This window comes from Lynx rufus, unplaced genomic scaffold (assembly GCF_022079265.1).
Source record: "Lynx rufus isolate CCGP_SWC_20201006 ecotype Redwood Valley unplaced genomic scaffold, mLynRuf1.p SCAF_7, whole genome shotgun sequence".
NCBI lineage: Eukaryota > Metazoa > Chordata > Mammalia > Carnivora > Felidae > Lynx > Lynx rufus.
Window position 1 is genome coordinate 60,125,309 of NW_025814889.1, and position 8,272 is coordinate 60,133,580.

Consider the following 8,272-nt stretch of genomic DNA (forward strand, 5'->3'; position numbering starts at 1 on the left):
GGTTTCTTTTTTTTTTAAGTTTTATTTATTTATTTTGAGAGAGACAGAGATAGCGCACAAGCAGGGGAAGGGCAGAGAGAGAGGGAGAGAGGGGATCCCAAACAGGCTCCACACCAGCAGCACAGACCCCAATGCTGGGCTCAAACTCATAAATCATGTGATCACCACCTGAGCTGAAATCACGAGTCTGACGCTTAACCAACTGAGCCACCCAGGAGCCCCTCAAAGTATGGTTTCTACTGACTGCATATGGCTTTCAAACCATCATAAAGTTGAACCATCGTAAGTCAAACCATCGTAAGTTGGGGACCATCTGTACACACAACCATGAATTGTGGGCAAGGACGACTGTCAAGAAGTAGTAGACCCACTGACTTCTTTCTCATGCATTACCATTTATTTAAAGAGATGAGGCCAAAGAATTTGAATACTGATTCCAGGGGAATTCTACCAAACATTTAAGGAAGAGTTAACACCTGTTCTCTTGAAGCTGTTCCAAAAAATAGAAATGGAAGGAAAACTTCCAAACTCTTTCTATGAAGCCAGCATTACCTCGATTCCAAAACCAGACAGAAACCCCACTAAAAAGGAGAACTATAAACCAATTTCCCTGATGAACACGGATGCAAAAATCCTCAACAAGATATTAGCCAACTGGCTCCAACAATACATTAAAAAAATTATTCACCACGACCAAGTCGGATTTATACCTGGGAGGCAGGGCTGGTTCAATATCCGCAAAACAATTAATGTGATTCATCACATCAATAAAAGAAAGGACAAGAACCATATGATCCTCTCAACAGATGCAGAGAAAGCATTTGACAAAATACAGCATCGTTTCTTGATAAAAACCCTCAAGAAAGTAGGGGTAGAACGATCAAACCTCAAGATCATAAAAGCCTTATATGAACAACCCAACACTATTATCATTCTCAATGGGGAAAAACTGAGAGCTTTCCCCCTAAGGTCAGGAACAAGACAGAGATGTCCACTCTCACCACTGTTATTCAACATAGTCTTGGAAGTCTTAGCCTCTGCAATCAGACAACACAAAGAAATAAAAGGCATCCAAATCAGCCAGGAGGAAGTCAAACTTTCACTCATCGCAGATGACATGATATTCTATATGGAAAGCCCAAAAGATTCCACCAAAAAACTGCTAGAATTGATTCATGACTTCAGCAAAGTGGCAGGATATAAAATCAATGCACAGAAATTGGTTGCATTCCTATACACTGACAATGAAGCAACAGAAAGAGAAATCAAGGAATCAATCCCATTTACAGTTGCACCAAAAACCATAAAATACCTAGGAATAAATCTAACCAAAGAGGTGAAAAATCTATACACTGAAAACTATAGAAGGCTTATGAAAGAAATTGAGGAAGGCATAAAAAAATGGAAAAAGATTCCATGCTCCTGAATAGGAAGAACAAATATTGTTCAAATGTCAATACTACCCAAAGTGATCTACATATTCAATGCAATCCCTATCAAAATAACACCAGCATTCTTCACAGAGCTAAAACAATTAATCCTAAAATTTGTATGGAACCAGAAAAGACCCCGAATAGCCAAAGCACTCTTGAAAAAGAAAACCAAAGCAGGAGTCATCACAATCCCAGGCTTCAAGCTATACTGCAAAGCTGTAATCATCAAGACAGTATGGTACTGGCACAAGAACAGACACTCAGATCAATGGAAAAAAATAGAGAATGCAGAAATGGACCTACAAAATGTATGGGCAACTAATCTTTGACAAAGCAGGAGAGCATATCCAATGGAATAAAGACAGTCTCTTCAGCAAGTGGTGCTGGGGAAACAGGACAGCGACATGCAGAAGAATGAACCTGGACCACTTTCTTACACCATACACAAAAATAAACTCAAAATGGATGAAAGACCTCAATGTAAGACAGGAAGCCATCAAAATCCTCGAGGAGAAAGCAGGCAAAAACCTCTTTGATATTGGCCACAGGAACTTCTTACTCAACACATCTCCAGAGGCAAGGGAAACAAAGCAAAAATAAACTACTGGGACCTCATCAAAATAAAAAGCTTCTGCACAGCAAAGGAAACAATCAGCAAAACTAAAAGGCAACCAATGGAGTGGGAGAAGATATTTGCAAACAACATATCAGATAAAGGGTTAGTATCCAAAATCTATAAAGAACTTATCAAACTCAACATCCAAAAAACAAATAATCCAGTGAAGAAATGGGCAAAAGACATGAATAGACACTTCTCCAAAGAAGACATCCAGATGGCCAAAGGACACATGAAAAAATGCTCAACTTCACTCATCATCAGGGAAACACAAATCAAAACCACAATGAGATACCACCTCATACCTCTCAGAATGGCTCACATTAACAACTCAGGCAACAACAGATGTTGGGGAGGATGCAGAGAAAGAGGTTCTTTTTTGTATTGTTGGTGGGAATGCAAGCTGGTACAGCCACTCTGGAAAACAGTATAAAGATTCCTCAAAAAACTAAAAATAGAACTACCCTACGACCCAGCAATTGCACTACTAGGTATTTATCCAAGGGATACAGGTGTCCTGTTTTGAAGGGACACATGCACCCTAATGTTTATAGCAGCACTATGGACAATAGCCAAAGTATGGAAAGAGCCCAAATGTCCATTGATGGATGAATGGATAAAGAAGAAGCGGTATATATATATACAATGGAGTATTACTTGGCAATCAAAAACAATGAAATCTTGCCATTTGAAACTACGCCAATGGAACTGGAGGGTATTATGCTAAGTGAAATGAGTCAGTCAGAGAAAGACAAATATCATATGACTTCATTCATATGAGGACTTTAAGAGACAAAACAGATGAACATAAGGGAAGGGAAGCAAAAATAATATAAAAACAGGGAGGGAGACAAAGCACAAGAGACTCATAAATATGGAGAACAAACTGAGGGTTACTGGAGGGGTTGTGGGAGGAGGGATGGGCTAAATACGTAAGAGGCACTAAGGAATCTACTCCTGAAATCATTGTTGCACTATATGCTAACTAATTTGAATGTAAATTAAAGAAAATAAAATTAAAAGAAAAGAATTTGAATAATGAAAATGGTTTAAAAACAGCACACATTTAATGGAGAAGCATAAGGTTAGACCAGTCATTCTCCTTTGGAAAGGAGTTATATTCCTCTATGGCTAAGGAGATTCTTCAGATTATACAGGTCCCCACATCCATATGCTGAGGTTCTGGTACAAACTCTTTCTTCACCCATTGAGAATAGATGCATACTGAGCCACTGTTACAAAAGAACATATTTGATCTCTCAGATAAGTTGCTATGGGGAAAAGTCGTGAACTATTATAAGAAGTGTCTAGTGACTCATGGATAGGTTTAAACTGGTCTTGAAGAAAGCATAGGGTTTGGATGGACAGAGAAGATGGAAATCATTTCAAGTATGATACTTGATAGAGGGACAGGAAATTAACCATGAGATGTTCACATTCCTGTGGGGCACAAGTTAAGGAAGGGAGATAAGTCTGAAAGGATAGATTATGGTGAAATTGTAGAATATGAACTCCATAAATTAGGCATTTTGTCTACCTTATTTACTTCTGTATGTCCAGCATCTGGAACAGTGCCTTGCATATTATGGGCCTTCGTGTATGTTGAATGAACGAGGCCTTGAATGTCAAATTTAACATTTAGGACATTATCTTCCAGCATCTAGACAGTGGAGAATAACTGGTGGTATTAATGGAGATATGCACCCAGAGTTCCAGCAGATCGAGATGAAGCTATAGGAAGCAAGGGTATAGGGGGAAGGCAAAAGTTAAGAACTCCTAAAAATGTTCAGACAGAGGGTGAGGAGAAAGAAAATCCAGGAAGATAAAGAAGCACTGTTAGATAATAAACAGAACAAACATAAAATATCACTTTATAATTTACAAACTCTCTCTTATGCATGATAACACGTAGGGCAGGCATTGTTTCTCCCATTTTACACAGGTAGAATAATAATATAAACATTAACAAAGTAGAGGTAAAAAAAAAAAAAAGAGCCAAACCAATCGCAGAAACTAAAAGTAGTACTAAGAATAACTGGCTAGGGGCACCTGGGTGTCTCAGTCGGTTGAGCCTGGGCTCAGGTCATGATCTCACAGTTCGTGAGTTCGAGCTTCACTTCAGGCTCTGCTGACAGCTTGGGGTTGGGGCCTGCTTCAGATTTTGTATCTCCCTCTCTCTCTCTCTGCCCCTCCCCTGCACACACTTGGCCCTTTCTCTCAAAAATAAATAAACATTAAAAAAATTTAAAAAAAAAAAAAAAAGAGTAACAGGCTAGGGAATGCCTGCCTGGCTCAGTCAGTATAGCATGCAACTCTTGATCTCGGGGTTGTGAGTTCAAGCCCCATGTTGGGTATAAAGCTTACTTTTAAAAAAAATCAACTGGATTTAGTAAAAATTAAAAAACAAAGTACAGGTTAATCAGTCTGGATCTAATCGGGAAATAGAAAACACACTAATTTGAACAGAGGAGGTTATATATAAAGAGTTATTATTAAACTAGAATAGGAGAGTAACTACTTTAAAAGATGTAAAAAGAGGGGAGTCTGGGTGACTCAGTTGGTTGAGTGTCCAATTCTTGATTTGGCTCAGGTCGTGACCTCAGGGGCCTGGAATCAAGCCTTCTGTTGGGCTCCTCGCTGAGCATGGAGCCTGCTTGAGATTCTCCCTCTCTCTCTCTCCCTCCACCCTTCTCTCCCTCTTGTCTTCGCATGCTCTCTCTCTAAGAAAATAAAAAGTAATAAGTTAAAAACTAAGTTTAAAAAAAAAAGATGTAAAGAGAACTCAAAAGGATAAGTAGGCTGTTGGAGAGTGTCCAAGGAAGGGAAAACTTGGAGGAAGGCCCACTCCCCAAGCCTGGGTTGTAGACCTCATTAGAGAAGGTATGGTTACCCCCATGGAATAGCAGGGAAGTTTGCTGGGTTGCCTGAGCCAAAGCTGGTCCACAGCTACTAGGCTGTGGGCAACAACCCTCTAGGGCACAGATGAGCCAAGGCTGGTCGGATGGTGCACAGAGAGAGTCCAGCTGCCACTGCTGACAGGAGGTCTGGAACAATCCAGCATTGATGTCAAAGAGTCGTGAAGTGGTCAATTTGGCCTGGACCTCACTGCAAGATCACCAAGGGATGGTGTATGGCTGGTGCAGAGTGTCTCCAGATATTCCCCTCTACACAACATTGATGCACCTTTAAGCAGGAGTTTAACAAAGAAAATCATAGCGCACTGACACCAGAAGCCTCCTTCTTCCTGCAGTGTCTCTCCCTTACCCTCTACTGGCATTGTGCTCACCATAATAAAGAAATGCTATAAACAGCAATCCATTAGCACAGAATAGATATAGGAACCGAAAAGGAATAAATTGGTGGCTTTCACCATGGATTATTTGACATTTTCAAGAGTGCCTGTATACAACTGAGCTGTTCTGAGCTGGGCTGGGGTGCTTAGAGAGGATTGAGAGGGAGGGGGAGTGGAAGGAGTAGGGTAGGTAGCTGAAGGTTGACATAGCAACTCTAGAGTAAAGTGAGAGATTTTATGTCTCAGCATTTCCGTATAAAATCCCAGAAAACAGGAAAAGATTCTGGTAAACCGAGCCCAGGTCTCCTACCCAAACCTGGTCTTTCCCTGTGGCAAGAGGCACTGAGTATCATGATTGACCAAGCCTGAGTCAGTCGCTCACCCCTCTGGCCACAGAGCTGAGTCACTGTGATTGACAGCTGTATCAGATCATCATAAGGTGGGAGAGGGAAATTTTCCCAAAGGGAGAGTGTTATGACCAAAAGAGGAACAGAGATGCTGGTGTCTATTACAGGGATGAAAATGGGATAAAGCTGACTCTGAAAAGGGCTTTTTGTTGTTGTTGTTGTTTTGTGTTTCTGTTTTGTTTTGTTTTTACTGTATTGTTACATTAATTCATTCTTTTAAGAGTCCCGTATTAATCTTAGGGCAGAGCTGGATGGAGGTCATGACAGGAAGCAGTGCAAAGTGAATGCTACATCAGAATGCGTCAGTAGTCTCCCTCTCTTACTCCTCTGACAGTCACCACAGAGCAGTCAATGTTTTGAGATAGTAGAATTTTTATTTCAATTCTCCACTAATTGATGTGAATGATATATAAAAACAAAGCGATTCTAAACCTTAAATATTTCTCTGAAGATAGATAAAATCTATTTCCCCCTTCCCAAGAAGTACACATGGGTTGAACTCCAATGTTGCTGCTTTTGTTTTGCAATGGTCTGAAGTTCAGTACAGTGAAATCCAGTTACCCAACTGGAGTTAACTATACCAAGGCAATGGATACCAGCAAGAAAGGTGTGGAAAACAATGCCGGTACCCATTTGTTCCTCGGTTGGGTCAGAAGAGTTTCAGTGATACCAAATCTTGTGCCGGTTGTGACATCTGTGTCCATGAATATGCTGACTGTGACTGGGCACCCTTCATATGAAGAGATCTGAGTTCTTCATGGCATGCCAGATGCAGTTGCTATTATTGGATAATCATCCAATTTCTCCATATGCCTTCCAAGGGAAAACGAGTCAATTTCAGGTAAGCATCTAAGTAGCTCTTACTTATCTGCTCAGCATTGTTTCTTTATAGATACTAAAAATAAATAGGGCAAAAATTTTCCAACTTGATCCCTTTAATAATTTATATGTAGGTGTCTGAAAGCACTAAGAAAATTAAACTATTTTTAAAGGCTGATAAATAACAATCTACTATGAGGAAACCAGTCTGAGAAGAAAAATAATTCAACATTCTAATTTAATAGAATACAGCATTTTTTGACACATCTTAATTGTTAGTCATATTAACTAGTTGCTAGTTAACTATATATAGTTATGTATGTCATATATATTACATATAATATATAGTTATATATATAATTACTATATTGTATTATATATATATATATATATATATATATATATATGGTAATTTTAAAAACTTTTTTTGGTGAAATACTTAGCCAAGATTTTTTTTTAATTTTTTAAAATATTTATTTATTTTTGAGAGAGAGAGTGCAAGCAGGGGAGGCACAGAGAGAGAGGATGACACAGAATCCGAAGCAGGCTCCAGACTCTGAGCTGTCAGCACAGAGCCCAACAGGGGGATTGAACCTACAAACTGTGAGATCATGACCTGAGCCAAAGTCGGACGCTTCACTGATGAGCCACCCAGGCACCCCTTTAGCAAAGTATTTTAATGAGTTTAATGATTATTTTGTGATTTGTACTCAAAGTTTGTGTTTTTTCTTAAGGACTTTATAAGCCTAAGATGAAAGAATGTTTGTTTTTAGGGTTTAAAAAAACTGTGTTTATGATTAAACTTGACAAAGACCTCAATATAGACCTTTAACTCTTGGTACCAAGACTCTGCCAGAGGGACAGAGCAAGCAAGTTTAAAACCTCTTCCTATTGGCAAGTTCAGACACTGTTTCACGTGTAATTGAACAGGTTACACTCATTCACAGCATCAAACTTCCAAGATGGCTGGAATTTGGTTCTCTACGAAAACCTTGCAAGGACTGCCTTTAGAAGATGACGGAAGAGATCATCAAATCGTGGTGCTGGTGTCTGGAGATCTTTGTTTCTAGTGAACACAAATAGCCCCCATCATCTTTACCCTTCATGTGCTGGCTAGGAATGAAGTAAGGGGAGAAAGCTTGTTTTCTTCTCCAAATGGGCAAGTGTCTTCATTCAAAAGTAGCAGGGCAGCTCTGTGTGGTGCTCACCTTATGGACTTAGTCAAAAGAACCAGGCAGGCTTTGGAGAAGTAAAATCTTAGATTAGAGAAAGAGTGAGGAACAGAAGACCATCACAAATGGGAAGAAGAAGAGACATTTCACTGGAATCTTAAAGTTTATTGTGGAAATTTATGGAATTGGAAAACAACCTCCTGAAATAAATGAAATCTTGAGAACTTAACTTTTATTTTTCATGTCATTTTACTTTACACTCAGGGACCATGCATTAATTGAAAGCAGTCCTTTCTCTTTTTCTCTTTCAAAAGGCAGTGTCCTGTATACATGCATGCCTTATAAGCACAGAATATGTCTCAATATTATGGTAGCAGTAAGGGAGAGAAACTGGAAGTTGGACAACCAATGTGAGGGGGTTAAAAAAGTACACTATGAGGAGCGCCTGGGTGGCTCAGTCAGTTAAGTGCCCGACTTCAGCTCGAGTCATGATTTCATGGTTCGTGAGTTTGGGCCCCAAATTGGAGTTGCTG

The 8,272-nt window shown here is 39.5% G+C and overlaps 1 long non-coding RNA gene across 1 annotated transcript in view; it reads left to right on the forward strand.

The window, feature by feature from the left end:
• LOC124502664 (uncharacterized) overlaps positions 1-7,958 on the forward strand; it is a 50,142-nt gene extending 42,184 nt beyond the window's left edge. Inside the window, exons 3-4 of the long non-coding RNA XR_006959970.1 lie at positions 6,286-6,589; positions 7,498-7,958. This is a non-coding gene — a long non-coding RNA (uncharacterized LOC124502664). The remainder of the gene's footprint in view (positions 1-6,285; positions 6,590-7,497) is intronic.
• Positions 7,959-8,272: the final 314 nt, after the last annotated feature.